We start from the raw sequence: 16297 nt of genomic DNA, 5'->3' as shown, positions 1-16297 counted from the left end.
GTGTGAAATTGTTGTGTTGTAAATTTGAACAGGTTTCAACCACAATTTGCACTCTCTAAACGGCAATGTTTTGTGGACTTTAAGTATGTTTTCGTTCCTGTGATTGTGGGAGGTATACGCCCCTAGGGGCTTGGTTGTTTGGGTGTGCCTCTGCACGTACACAGGGACGGTTACTAAATCACAGGTATGTTTGAGCCTAGAGTCTGAAGCACGTGAACCTGGAGGCTGGGATGTGTGGGATGGCGCACGTAGACTGACTGTCCTGCTTCTAATTATGCTACCTCCTCATTTGTTCTAGGTTCAGGTTTCACAAAAACTCATATCAATTGAGTTTATTCAATAAGGAGTTCTATAAAGCTATAAATAAGCCCAACTTTGGAACTATTACCCAATATAAGATACACATTTTGGTCTCTTATTGCAAGCGCTATAATTGTTTGACTCCCAAATACGGATGAAAGTCTGACTATATCTGAAGAGTAGGTCATCCTGGGCATTTTTATCAATGTGCTTCCAAGAGTCAGACTGTGTCTTTGAACCCAGATGAAATGTGTTCTCTGGGTCACTAATTGAAATGTTTACCAATAGAAATTATGTTTAAACATGGCAATATCCCCGCAGTTTATGTAACAACATTTATCTGAGAATGTGAAAAAAAAGTTCATGGGAAATGAATACCATGCTAGCTAATCCCTACTGAAATGTGTTTAACCAAGGCTCACTACTTACAGAATCAAAACAAGAATGATGTTATGTTACAGTGATGGCTTTAATGATTCCAGCATCTTACTATATAATTGGCACAAATAAAAAGAACATCAGTTCTTACATTTCTCAAGGCTGTTTCTCAATAGAAGTGAAAATGATTCAGGAATGCAGGAGAAGCACAAAGGAGACTGCACATTAAGAGCTTTAACTGAGCCATGGAACCTCGAGGTAGTTGCAAATGTGGAACTATTTTTATTGCATTTATTGGGGTGACATTGGTTAACAAAACGATACAGGTTGAAATGCACAATTCCACAACACTTCCTCTGTACACTGTATTGTTTGTTCACCACCCTGAGTCAAGTCTCCCTGTATCCTCCTTTACCTCCCCTCCCTGCAATCCCCTCTCTGTTACTCTTTTCATGAGATTTTTTGTGTGTGTATTTCCCCCCATTCCCTCCACACATACACACAAACCCAGCTCCCCAACCCATCAGCCTTCAGCCTTCTCGTGGTCTTTGGGTCTGTCTCTGTTTTGCTTTTCTCTGCTTTAAACTCTAGATCTTGAATTATGCAAGTGATTGTGATCTGCAAATCAGTATATATTATTGGTTCTTCTGTTCAAATTAATATCTGCTGAATGAGATGGGCTTTGTGTCTTACTCATTTTTCTCTAGGGTGTTTGATGCTGTCCAAGGAATGTTCCAGGACAAAAGGATCATTGTGTGAAAACAGTGATACATTCCGTTATTATCATATTTGAATTATCAGCCTGCCCTCCATCACGTTAGTTTCTGTACAAAGAATGCTATTGACTTTGAACTTCAGTTAAATCGAGATGAGGCAACGATTCTAAGTTCTGATTCGATGTGTAGGGGATCTTCTATTTTACTGTATCATTTTTAATGCTGTTTTCCTATCACCTTTGATTTGGTTTCTCTTTTTTTAAAAAGTCAATTTGTGTAACATGTTTTAGTTTTGAGGCAGAGTCTACTTCAGGCTTGTGATTACTTTTCTTTCTTACACTGTAGAAATTTCCAAGGGGATATTTGTTGTTTAGCAACATGGATTCCAAAACTCCCATATTGGCACTGTTCAGTGTCTTTGGTAATATTTTTAAAAATTGGCAGTTTTGGTGAGTTATTACTGGCCATTATCCAAACCCTCCCCCAACCCTAATTTAGTCTTTGAAATGTATATAATCTATTTATGTGCTTCTTCGTCAAGGCCTACTTTTTGGAATTTGTGCGAAGCCCTTCAATGCGTCTCATCTCCTTAGGCCAGTGGTTTTCAACCTTCCTAATGCCGAGACCCTTTAATACAGTTCCTCATGTTGTGGTGACTCCCAACCATAAAATTATTTTCATTGCTACTTCATAACTGTAATTTTGCTACTGTTATGAATCGTAATGTAAATATCTGTGTTTTCCAATGGTCTTAGGCGACCCCTGACAGCAGTTCTCAACCTGTGGGTCGCGACCCCTTTCACAGGGGTCGCCTAAGACCACCGGAAAACACAGATATTTACATTACGATTCATAACAGTAGCAAAATTACAGTTATGAAGTAGCAACAAAAATAGTTTTATGGTTGGGGGTCACCACAACATGAGGAACTGTATTAAAGGGTCTCGGCATTAGGAAGGTTGAGAACCACTGCCTTAGGCAATCGTGGTGAGCATGCATTGGTTTTTATATGGTAACATATAATCCTACTGCTCTTTGTGATATTCCCTTGAATCTGTGCTGTCCAGTAGAGGAACCATTTGCACATGCGCCTGTTAAAATTGGAATTGTTAAATTCATTTCAGTTAAATACAATTAAAAATCCAGTTTCTTAGTTGGGCTAGTCACATTTCAAGTGATCAATAGCTGCAGGTAAGTCATGGCTTCCGGATTGGACAGTGCAGGTACAAAATATTCCCATCACTGCAGGAAGTCCTGGTGGACAGCACTTCCTTACCTGCTTGATAAACTCACAGAGCAGAGTGTCTCCATTGACTTAGAGGCAGAGAGCAATTGTGGCCATCCAACCCCAGGTTCAATACCAGAAACAGCTAAGTCAATAAAACTGACTGAGACTCTCGGAAGGTACACATTTATAATTACGCCTCATCATGAGTTCTCATTGCAATTAAATGAAATCATTCAAACGTTGATTTTATTGTTTGTAGACCTTTTGACCTAACATGGCACCTGTCCTCATTCCCTACTTCAGAACTAATTTGTGATATTTAATACACGCAACTTCTTTGGTCAGAGGCTCTCAAAATCTGTTACTCCCACCCTCCCGCTGTCCCTTCTTATAAACACTGTGCATTGCCACGTCATGTTTTCTTTACTTTTAAGTAGCTTTTAATTTGTATTTAATTTATTTTTGGAAGAGATAATATGTTCATATGACAATAAATGTAAAGAAGTGTCTCCTTTTGGACCATCATTAAGACAATTTCCCACCTGAAGTCCAGGCAATTGGGCTCTGTTGCTCTGGGGACACAATTCTCATTGGGAGTTGTGTGAACGCCGTATGAATTTATCATTACATTTCAGATCGAATCATCAAATTGTAACACATAACATTTTTCAACTCATGTAAGCACATTCTTATGTTACTTTAGCTAACTAAGCAAGCTGAGTGTGGTAAATATATGATTTGTGGCCTGTGAAGGTGTGTATTATTTGGATTCTTACAAGTGGTAAGGAAAAAAGCACACGTCACAGGCACTGGGTGTTTATTATAAGCATATGTGGGAAATGAAGAAGCATAATGAACTTTCTTGGCAGCTGCAAAGTCACTTTGGGCCTCAGAGTTGCATAGTCTGAAATGTGTGTAAAACAACTGATGAGGTGGGAATGACGTACTGTCATTCATGAGACAAGGACAAGTTACCCTGTTTTCTTATCTTCCACCAAGAAACATGTCTGACTACTTTTTATGTAGATTGATAAACTACCAAATGATAAAATTTGAGTGTATGTTTTAGTATCCAATGTGGAGATCCTCTGGGCAGTCTCTCACCAAAAGCCATGATTATGGCGATGACCACAGACTCCAATATGAACTCTAACCCATTGTGATCAAGTTAAGAACCACCTGGTCAAGGCCCAGCACTCTTATTCAGAAAGGCTGAGTTCCCATTGGCCACGCCCCTCACAGTGTGATTGGGTGGGCAAGATGGTCACACAAGCATTTCAAAGACGATAAAGAGACTTACCTTGTGTTTAGGTTTGCATCCTTACATGCGTGCTATTATTTTATTTTAAAGGCATTGTCTGAGAGAGAAAAAGGAACACATATTTTGTCATTTTACAAATAGGAATGCAAGCACCCAGACAAGTGAGTGTATTTGAACTTTTCTAGGAGAAGTCTAGCCAATACTTGAAACCCAAGTAAGTCATCTAGACCCTTGCTCTTTCTACTTGAAAAGGTAGTTTTCCATGGCAGACAAAGTGTCAATTATATATAGTGTTTGACAAGGTACTTGCCCAGTGGACAAATGAATAGAATTCGACAAAGCAATGTAATTACTGGGTAAGAAACCACTTAAGTTATTTAAACAGCAGCACTAAAATTGTCTTTTGGGTATGTTAGCTAAAAGAGTCTATTTTATCAAAGCTGCGCTCTTGTAAGATTTTCTGATCTTTCAATCATATTTACTTGGAAAATCTACTGGTCTTAACCACATCGGGAATGTATTAAACATCATGTTGTATTTAGAAATACTGGTGTATTCACCAGGGCATAAGTACAATTTATTTGATAGAGACGGAAGTGTTGATCAATCCGAACTCCCTTAATTGTTGATTTCTTTTGGTATCACCTTTAAAAAAACACCTCAAAACCATATTTATTACTTAAACCAATTGGCCATCAAGCTGTCACATGAAAAGTTATACAACTCACTTAATTGCAGCCTCTGTGTCTCAACAATCAATGCTTCCCCTGCATCAGAGCCTACTAATTGCAGAGCATGCAAATCAGTATAGGGCTCATTCTTAGGCCTCTACCCTGCCTGACAAGATTAATTCATATAAAAATGATGGATGTGCTACTTTATGTGATTAGAAAGAACATCTAATTTTTGTAATGGAAAAATCGGAGGAAATTGAAAATATATATTCAGAATAGATTGTTTAAAGAAAACAGTTTGTGTTTTTTGTGGACTGGGAACTGGGGGTCTTGAGTGTCATTATTATTTTTGAACAAAGTAAAAATGGTAGATTTTGACACAACTGAAAAAAACTTCACGTAGTCTGTCATGATAAATTTAAAGTTGAAAATTTACCTGTTGTTTGTATGTGAAAATTCAGAAATTAAGTAAAAGAGTTATTCTGATTTGTATTAGCTTTCAAAATTAAGGAAACACATGCACACGGATGCACACATACAAACACATATACAAGTTTGGATTGAAAGTTGGTTAGTTTTAAAAAACACTGTTAGTCCTAAAATAGTAATCTGCGTAATCCTGAAGAGGACCTCTTTTGTCCTCTTTCCACCCAGTACTTCAGTGATATAAACCCTATTGACTACTTAGTTTCCCTCTTTCAAAGCAAAGACCTGAATGATTATAGCAATGGCAGTTGGGACAGTTGGTAGTTCAGCAAACTCTCATTCAACTTAGACTTAGATACAAATTATCATATCTCATACCTTATTTTGAATACATTCTAGAAATAAACAATATAATTCCACTTAAAGTGCTTATATATATTAGCCTTTTCAAAAGTAAATCACAATTTTTGATCAATTATTTTTAGTCAACTTCAAACTTACTTTGGCACACTTCTGCTCACACATACACAAATAAGTAATGGTATTCTACTTCTTTAGTTTGGATCATTAATGGCCATAAAATTCTGGAGATAGAAGAAAACCCCCCTTTTGATTATGGTAGTGATAAGATGTCTTTGATCCCAAATAACTGAGAAATGTAGAAATTTCCATGTATTGGCTGATTCCCAATGTCTTCTTGAATGTGTAAAGGCCATTAAAATGAATCTTATCTAATAAAAGAGAAACATGCAAATTGACCGTACCTCTGCTACGCCCACAACCCACGTCCACCAGCCAATCAGGAGAGTATGCAAATTAACCCAACCAAGATGGCTGCAGCCACGGAGCGAACAGGAGGCTTGGGTTTCCCCGGTGATGGAGGAAGCCAAGCTTTCCGCACACCCTGGTCAGCCCTGACCTCTGCTCAAGGCTACAAAGTTTCAGTTATAGAAGATAAATAAATCCCAGATACCAGGGCCTCTACTTGGTTTGCCAGGGGCTGTGGCTGGCCTGAAAACCACCACAGGCCCCTCTCCCAGACCACCCCACGCCCCAAGGGAACCCCCACCCTGATCTGGGACACCCTTCAGGGCAAACCAGCTGGCCCCCACCCATGCACCAGGCCTATATCTAATAAAAGAGTAATATGCAAATTGACCATCACTCCAACACACAAGATGGCTGCCCCCATGTGGACACAAGATAGCCGCCACAAGATGGCCAGAAGGGGAGGGCAATTGGGAGGGACCAGGCCTGCAAGGGAGGGCAGTTGGGGGCAATCAAGCCTGCAGGGGAGGGCAGTTAGGGGTGACCAGGCCAGCAGAGGAGGGAAGTTGGGGCGACCAAGCCTGCAGGGAAGGGCAGTTGGGGGCCACCAGGCCTGCAGGGAAGGGCAGTTATGGGTGACCAGGCCTGCAGGGGAGGGCAGTTAGGGGCAATCAGACTGGCAGGGGAGCAGTTAGGCATCAATCAGGCTGGCAGGGGAGTGGTTAGGGGTGATCAGGCTGGCAGGCAGAATGGTTAGGGGCAATCAGGAAGACAGGCAGGTGAGCAGTTGGGAGCCGGCAGTTGTGGATTGTGAGAGGGATGTCCCACTGCCCGTTTAAGCCAGATCCTACCGGGATCGAGCCTAAACGGGCAGTCGGACATCCCTCGAGGGGTCCCAGATTGGAGAGGGTGCAGGCTGGGCTGAGGGACACAGACCCCCTTGCACAAATTTTGTGCACCTGGCCTCTAGTGTAGTCATAATTTCCTCAGCTGCAATTTTATCCTCTTTGTTTTTTTAAATATAAATTTATACATAAATAAAAATAATTTATACCAAAATCTTTAAATTATCCAACAACTTTCTATCCTCATAGGCAGTTGGGAGATGAAGTAAATAGAAAGTCAAAAATTCATATATATGTGATCATTATTTAAGATATCACCAGGATGCCTGTCAAAATCTATGGAAGCTAGATAAACAATGAAGATTAGATTAAAAAATCAACACTACGTTTAATTTCTATGCTTACCTCAGGCAATTTAGTATTTATCACAAATCAATGGGTCAGGCTCCCCTGCTACTGATCTTATAATTACACTAGAGGCCCAGTGCATGAATTCATGCACAAATGGGTTCTGGCCGGCCCAGCCCCAATTGGGACAGATTGGGGCTGGGCCTGTCAGGAGGAGGAGATGGCGGGAGGTTGGTCAGCCAGCCTGCCTGCCTGGATTGGAGCCTGATCAGGGTTGGGCTGGATGGGGGGAGGGGCCAAGGGTGATTGACTGGCCGGCCCTGCCCCTAATTGGTGTGTGTGGGGGTGATCAGGGGCAGAGCTGGTTGGGGGGAGTGGCTGTAGGCCGATTTGGTAGTGGGGGCCCATCAGGGGTGGGGCTGGCCCAGGGTAGGGCTGCCCCACCCTCGATTGGGGTGGGAGAGGCAGATCAGGGGTCGAACCGGCCAGGGGGAGGGGCCATGGGAGGTGGGCCATGGGCCCCGCCTCCCCTATCAGGTGGGTTTTGCTGACCTCAGTGGGTGTCATAGCGACCAGTCATTCAGTCGTTATGGCGTTACGGTCACTGGCTTTATATATATATAGGTGCCTGACATGTATCTGAAGAGGAGGAAGAAGAGGAGAATTCACTAAGAGTCTGTGACAGAATTTTATTGCTCAGATTCAGAGAATAAGAGACAAAACTAAAATTTCTCAAAGCAAATTCTTTTTGGAAGTGCTTAGATCAACTCATGAAAACACACACACACACACACACACACACACACACACACACACACACAGAGGAATGTGTTTGAACAGGCAAAATATTTAGAATTCTGTTTCTCAAATATCCGTAAGGTTTATTTTGTGATGGAAGCCCTCAAATCTCAGAGGTCCCAAGGGAATCTCTTTCCCAAGCCACATGCTCTCATGTAAATTCTGAACTTTGTGGAAATGCAAACCTCACAGTATTAATTTCTGCTTCTAGATGCTGACCTCTAAATTTCAAAGCCTGTTTATTCTCTTTGGACTGATCGTATGAGAAGCTTAGAGGCATGGACTTGTAGAAAGCAACGTAATGGATAGTAGCACGTTTTATGTAGGTGGGAATGTGGAATAGAAATCAATTTCTGTAGAGAAATGCCATACAAAGGAGTGGATTAAGAAGGTGACACATACTTGGAGCTATTGCTTCAAAAACAGTCATGATTTGAAAAGATACAAAGAAAAACCCCCATAAAGAATGACTTGACTTTATTAAGATTTGCTTAGAAATCTTTGTGTCAGTGGCATTGTAGCAAGGCTTTAGATCCACAGCATTTAATTACAGGTCTGCTGTTTATTAGCTATGAGGTCTCATAAGCTATTTAAACTCTCTGAGTGACATTTTCTCATTTATAAAATCGGGATAAGCATCCTTACATTGCATGGTTGTTTTGAGGACTATAGACATGGAATAGCAAATATTTAATGCAAAACTTTGTAGAGATTAAGTTATAACCACTACTACTTCTCATCCTCACTGGAGATGCGCAGTTCTGTTTAAAGTCTAAAGGATGCTGGAGAACTGAAGGTAAACACCTCTGAAGCGTGTGTAGCCGCTCAAGGCCAGAGAGGCAGTAATTTCAGGATTAATATTCTTTTCTTTCAGCTAAAGGATTCTCAACCATGGGACAGGATGAGGATGTGTATTTATGAGCTTCCAGGTGATAACTGTCTTTGAGCCTAAACCTTAATTATCATAACCATCCTCATCCACTAATAATACTTACATTTTGATATTGGCCCATATCAGTTGAGTGTATATTTTTTTTTACCAAATAAACCTTGCAGCCACTCCTCAAACCACCGATAGCAAACACCATTATATATCTCTAGCAATCATCCTGTCACAATTCTACCTATTTTGACTTGGCCACGAGTCACATTTCTTGACCACAATACCCTGCTCGAGAAGGTCTGATGTTTTCCATGAACAGAAATTGTTCAGTTCCCAACCCCAAGGTCTGCTTTGGCAAGCCACATTATTCAGTGTGTTTATAAACCTTGTTATACATCCATTCATATTTACTGTTTTTGTGCTCAGTAATTCACAAAAATGTACTGTTTTGCATCCTTTCTGAGTGGCCTTCATCCCCTCCCCACCCCCACACCCCATCTCTGCAAGAAGGGAGAGATTGTCAGTGAGTCAATTTGCAGGTACCACTTAGCTGGTGCCTCTACACCACCCCCTTTTTTAACAGCTGCCACGGTAGACACAACATTGAAACGAGAGGTTAGGGAAGATTGACAGGAAAGACACTGCGTATAATATCAATTCTTATTGTTTTAAAGCTACTTTACAAATGATAAACCTAGGATGTAGTAAGGGAGAGATTTGGTGATAGAAGAATCTAGATTTTTTTTTTAAACTCCTTAGTGACATATCATAATTATAGGACCATAAACTCATAAGCCTTTAGGTTCACCAGGAATTATTGGCCATAAGGTTGGTTGTCATGTGGACACTGGAGCAAATTGGAGAGTGGACCCTGGAGGATAGGGAAACACTTGTACTAATCTACAACGGTAAGGAGCCCAGAAATGTACAAATAGGGGTGTAACCATCTCTTCTGATTTCCTAAGCAAAGCCAAAATACATAGATTGGTGTGTGTGTGTGTGTGTGTGTGTGTGTGTGTGTGTGTGTGTGATTGTTAACACTAGTAACTATTGGTTAAGACAGTGCTAGCCAAACAAAGCCTGGCCTCATTGACCTTATGACCTCAGAAGATTAAGGTTTTGCTTCTAAATCCACTTGCTTTGCTTCAAGTGGCAATTAAACAACAGCCCTTTTTATTCTATTCTGTAGCCTTTCTCTCACTCTCTTTCTTCCTCAGTATCTTCATCTGTGAAATAGGAATCAGAGAATTTGTTTTTCTGCCTCCAAACCATCAAAGATTGTGTGCGTGTGAAGATTAATGTGTTTATTTGGTTATGTGCATCTTGCTGAGTAGAAGAACTATGGCTTGTGAATACTAATAGCACTTGAGTCATGTGAGCTTTCATGGGAAGAGAGTTGGACCATTTAGCTTCCCCTCTGCAGGGAGTTATAAAGAGGAAACTAGGGAGGAAGAAGCTGAAAATGTTTCTTCGTGACTGTCTCCTGTGGTGAACTCTGAAGAGGCATTGGGAATTCTGAGAGTTTGTTGGCATGATGGTAATAGATTCTGAAGTACAGTAACCTGAAGAGAGCAAAACCCTCCCTATGTGAGCGCATGAGTTTATATCTATTGGAGACGGGTGAACAGGCGTGGAAGGAAAATAACCTGTGCACTACCTACCTCAGGCTCTGCTCACAACCTTTTTTTTATGCTCTAATCAAATTGTCTTTTTGTCACTGGCCTCTCACCCTTCCTGATGCATTAGTTAGGATAGACTACTGAAGCATACCCGTCATATCATCCTATTAACCCAACAACAGTGCATTTCGCTGATACTCCTAGGTGACATCCTACCTAATAAAAAGGTAATATGCAAATTGACCATACCGCCGACAACACCCACAAGCCACGCCCACAAGCCAATCAGAGCAAGTATGCAAATTAACCCAACCAAGATGGCTACAGCCACAGAGAGCAAGGTTTCCCAGGTAACAGAGCAAGCCAAGCTTTCCGCTAGCCGTTGCAGGCCTAAGCCTCCACTCAAGCTACAAAGTTTCAATTATAGAAGGTAAACAAATTCAAACAGAAATGGCGGCAGAACGGAGCTTGAGAGAGCAGGCCAGGGTTACCGGTGGCAACAGGGGAAGCAAAGCTTTCCGCACACCCTGGCCGGGCCCAGGTCTCCGCTTAAGGCTACAAAGTTTCAATTATAGAAGGTGAATGAACTGCAACAGAAATGGCTGCTGGCCGGAGGGAGCAGCAGGCTTGGCTCCGCTCCAGGCTACAAAGTTTCAATTGTAGAAGGAAAATAAATTCCAGATACCAGGGCCTCCGCTTGGGTTGCCAGGGGGCGTGGTCGGCCTGCAAACCACCACAGGCCCCTTGCCCAGGCTGCCCCACACCCCAAGGTAACCCCCACCCTGATCTGGGACACCCTTCAGGGCAAACCAGCTGGCCCCCACCCATGCATCAGGCCTCTATCCTATCTAATAAAAGAGTAATATGCAGATTGACCATCACTCCAACACACAATATAGCTGCCCCCATGTGGTCAAAGATCCTGCCCCCATGTGGACACAAGCTGGCAACTACAAAATGGAGAGGGCAGTTGGGAGGCACCGGGCCTGCAAGGGAGGGCAGTTGAGAGGGACCAGGCCTGTAAGGGAGGGCAGTTGGAGGTGATCAACCCTGCAGGAGAGGGCAGTTAGGGGTGACCAGACTGGCAGAGGAGAGAAGTTGGGGGCAAACAGGCTGGCAGGGGAGCAGTTAAGCATCAACCAGGCTGGCAGCGGAGTGGTTAGGGGGTGATCAGGCTGGCAGGCAGAAGCGGTTAGGGGCAATCAGGACGGCAGGCAGGCGAGCAGTTGGGAGCCTACAGTCCTGGATTGTGAGAGGGATGTCCCAGATTGGAGAGGGTACAGGCTGGGCTGAGGGACAACCCCCCGCCGTGCACGAATTTTGTGCACCGGGCTTCTAGTTTCACATAATAATCCAGAAAACCAAGCTTCTTTCATTCTATGGCTCCCTCACCCTGTGGGCCTCACCATTAGTTGGCAAATGGGGTAAGAATGCAGTGAAATATACATGTGGAAGATCGTTGTGGACCAAGCCTGAAAGGGACAAATGCCGTTTTGGCTCAGATTCCCTTGGCTAGAACTCATCACAATGCCACACAGAGGACTCTGGGAAATGTAGTCAAGGCTGCCCCACGAAGAGAACATCATTTTGATTAGCCCGTAATCACTATATTTATCTATAGCCTGAAAGGTTTTCAAACATTTGTTCTTCTATTTTATCATCTGCTAGACATGTTTGATTCCTTGAACACAAGACACCAAAGTTGGAATTCGCCATTCCCTTTATTTTTGTTGCACATCTACAGCTAGCTTCTTGGTTTTCAGTTAAACATTTCTATACCCTATTTTGAAGGGTGTTTTTTTGTTTTGTTTTGTTTTAACATTTCTGTTCCTTCTACACACTAAAGAAATCCCCCATCTTGTTGCTTAGAAGGAAGGTTTTTGCTCCATTGAGTGTCGAGAGTGTTGAAGTTTGAATAGGTTGTTGTTGGTGAGCATTGGCAGTGACGGACACAGCCTGTTACTCTCTGTGATTTCCTTAGTTGTGGATCCTGATGGACATCACTGATTCCTGTGTAGAAATTCAAAAATACGTTTTTATTTTTAGTTTTTGAATCTGAAATTTGTCATGGGGAGTGGGCGGGCAGGGTTGTATTGGAAGTGATGTGTAATGTAAAAATAAAATGATTGAACATTATGGAATTATACAGTGACTTTGATTAGTGTAGGCAGTCCATACTAATCAGTGCACATAAAACAATACAAGTGTTCTTGCTCTTTTAGGACAACATTGTATATGATGTGGCTGTTAATGATTGATAAATGATAAGGGGAAACAATAGATATAGACCTACCCAAGCTGGTACTTGTCATGAGGATTAGCAATCTGAGGATCTATAAAAAGTATAAGCTTATTTAACCATTGACATAACTCCTGTTCAAAAATTCATGAAAATGGAGAATTTCAAGATGTAAATGTAAGTAAGTGACAACAAAATATAATTATCTATCTACTAGAGGCCTGGTGCACGAATATGTGCACCAGTGGGGTCCCTCGGCCTGGCCTGTGGATTGGGCTGAAACCAGCTCTCCGACATCCCCCAAGGGTGTCCCGGATTGTGAGAGGGCGCAGGCCAGGCTGAGGGACCCCACCAGTGCACGATCGGGGTGGGGAAGAATTCGGGAGGTTGGCCAGTTGGGGAGGGACCGTGAGAGGGCTCCAGGGTGTGTTCGGCCCATTTCACTCAGTCCCCATCTGCTGGACCCCAGCAGCAAGCTAACCTACGGGTCAGAGTGTCTGCCCCCTGGTGGTCAGTGCACGTCAAATGTGCAGTTGAGCGGCCTTAGCATATTAGCATATTATGCCTTGATTGGTTGAACGGCCAACCTGTCAACTGGACATTTAGCATATTAGGCTTTTATCTATAATAATAAAAGGGTAATATGCTAATTAGACTGGACGTCCTTCCAGATGTCCTTCCTAATGTCCTTCCTGATGAAGCCAGGGTCAGAGGGAAGCCAGCCTGGGTCCGGGTGCTTGCGGGCAGCCAGAAGGAAGCCAGCCTGGGTCCGGATGCCTGCAGGCAGCCGGAGGGAAGCCAGCCCGGGTCCTGGGTGCCAGAGGGAAGCCAGTGCCGGCAGCCGGGGGAAGGAAGGCCTACTCTTGCACAAATTTCGTGCATCAAGCCTCTAGTTATATAGGATGTTTTTGTGTGTGTGTGTGTGTGTGTGTGTGTGTGTGTGTGTGTGTGTGTATGATAGCATTAGAGTGCAGTGACTAAGAACTCTCTGAATGAAACTACCCAGATTTGAATTCTAGGCACACCAAATCCTATCTGAGTCTCAGCAAGTTAATTCTGAAACTCTATTTCCTCTTCTGTAAAATGAAGATAGTAACAGGAATAGAACTCATGATGTCACGAGGATCATCAATAAGATTATGTTTGTGAAGAGCTTATGGCAATTCATGTCTGATAAGCACACACAGAAAAAACACACAAAAAATAGTTTAAAACAATGCTTAGAATGCTATGGGCATACCAGTCTCCTGAATATTATGTTAGTATGGAGACTCTGGTTCTTTAGGTCTGTTCTGGAACCTGAGATTTGCATTTCTTACTAGTTTATAGATTACATTAATTTTGCTAGCGATTAAACCACACTTAAAAAATCAATCTCAGAAGTATATGTTTTAGATTTGAGAGAGAGAGTAAGGAAGAGGAAGAGAAACATTGATGTGAGAGAGAAATATCAATTGGTTGATTCCCTTACATGCCCCAACCAGTCATCAAACCCACCACCTTTTGGTGTATGGGACTATATACCAACCAACCAACTGAGCCACATGGGCCAGGGATGCACCACACATTTAATATACAGGAGCTAAACTTCATAGTTATATTCTTATCTAAATCTTGGATTATCTGTGTATCTGTCAATGGGAGGAATCCTGGCAAATGATGACAAAGAGCTCTTCATGATGCGAAATACCTGAAAAGCTTCCATAAGTGAGCAAGGGATGTTGAACCAGATGTCTGAGAAACAAAAGAAGTAATCCAAAATTGTATTCATGCCATCCATACTTTATGTCAAGAATTGTCATGGCCTCGGAATGTAGTTTGAAGGGCCAATGATATAGAGTTGATGTGCTTTCAATACTAATGAGTCTTTTTGAAATTCTGATTTATTTGCTGTTTTTTTACAGATTTTTTTGGAACTAATGTCTGCCAGGGGTTGTTCTGGCATTATTATTTTTTTCAATATGCTAAAGAGAAAATGAGAAAGTTTGTATAGTCTTTTCTGGCTCCTGTTTCTGGTAAAGCTGGTTGCATGTATTTTTCAGAGCAGTGTTTTGGGATTCCTGCTAGAGTATTTAATTTAGGTCACTACTGTTTTCCTTGATATCATCTACCTTTTTCTATTAATTGTCCACTTAGTAATTTTATCTGCTGAAGTCATTGTTAGTCCATTATTCAGATTTTGAAGCCATTCATATCTGCTGGTCATCTTGCTAAATATTCCTTTATTCTTCCCTCCCTTTTAAGTAGATTTATCTTTATGTTAATGGAGTTCTATGGCTGCATCAAGATTTTAGCTAATGTTGGCAATGGCCTGTGGTGGGCTTTGAAGATCCCATAGAGGGTTGGATTCCCTCTTCTCCCTTTGTTCTGCCAAATTTCCATAATGAATGGTACCATGCCTATAAATCAGAGATGAATAAGGAAGCTTCCAGAAGCTAGGAACCCAGAGCACCCACCTGATCAAAATCTTAGCCCCTGTATCTTGTCACAATATACTGTAGTCACTGTGTATCCTCAATGCACATATTTTCAATCTTCACAACCAGTAGTCCTTTCTATGACTTTTCATAATTATCAGTGGAGTGGTGTACGTATCTTGTAATAGCATTTGCATTTCCATTTTTTTTAGGGAAAAATTCTATACTTAAGGGTTCATTACATGAAGTTGTGCTAATTAACATACAACATATGGAGAAAAAGAAAAGGCATATGATAACTAATTATTTTCTGTATGTGTACAAATAAATATATGAATTTATGGAGTCATGACACATTTGGAATTAAAAGCATTGAAAGAGAGCCTAATTATACATTTTGACATCTCCTAGCATTTTAAACCAAAGTACCATTTCACATTACCTATTTCTAAGCACTGGGAAGAAGGAGGGAACATTAAGATTAACTGACAATAAATAAATTTATTAAATTTTTATCTAAAAAAACAGTCAGTGCTTCATATATATATATTAACTCAGCCCATTTCAAATGTACAAAATAGGGGAAATCTAGATTATTGTGGTAAAAAAAATTACAATAAAATGAAAACAAACAGGCATTCCTAAAGTGACCAAAAGTTAATGTTGGAACCAAGCTGTCAACACAAACTGCAAAGAGACTAAATCCCAACATGACAAAAAAATAGGGATGAAAGTGAACCATTCACACCCCAACATTCTCTGACCACACTAATTTGTTGGGTGGCTCTGCCCATCTCCAAATAATTACTTTCTTTGAATTGTAATAATGTGATTTTTCTCACTTTTCAAGCTGCCCCTCTAGAAGTTGCCTCTCCATTGGAACTTGGGGATTTTAAGACATGGAAATAAAAGTTATTTCAAGAAGAGGGGTGATCTGCCAGTGGGTTGCTCATAGAAAGCTTGTACAGCTCAGGCACTATTCTTTATAATTTATTTATTAATGTAAGTGATATAAAATATATGGTTCTTCCAAGAATATCCTTAGCTGTGAATATAAATCTGACCTGGTGTTAATAAATGCCTTGGATTTGGGTTACATTAGTCTGTTACAGAAGACAGTGGAGTGCTTAGAGGCAGAGGGTTCTGTCTGATGGATAGTTCTTTGAAGACAAAAGCTGTACCTTATTTTCTTTAACACCTTTGGTCATACAATGGCTCTCATAGAGGAGGAACTCAAGAATGTGTGTTGAATTAATATTGTCTCCCCATACTTTCTCCCTGTGATTTATAATGTAATAAATTAAAAATGGCTTATAGTTTTAAATCACCACTATGAACATTTCATGAGAGTGGGAGATTTAATGCCCATCATCCCCTATAAAGTGCACAAATGGCCA

At 41.4% G+C, this 16297-nt stretch overlaps 1 protein-coding gene across 9 annotated transcripts in view; it reads left to right on the top strand.

Moving 5' to 3' along the window:
- RBMS3 (RNA binding motif single stranded interacting protein 3) overlaps positions 1-16297 on the top strand; it is a gene marked incomplete at its 3' end in the record, with an annotated part of 632486 nt that overhangs the window by 316031 nt on the left and 300158 nt on the right. The window lies entirely within an intron of this gene.

This window comes from Cnephaeus nilssonii, assembly GCF_951640355.1.
Source record: "Cnephaeus nilssonii genome assembly, chromosome: 17".
Taxonomy (NCBI): Eukaryota; Metazoa; Chordata; class Mammalia; order Chiroptera; family Vespertilionidae; genus Cnephaeus; species Cnephaeus nilssonii.
This window is presented reverse-complemented; position numbering and strand designations above follow the sequence as displayed.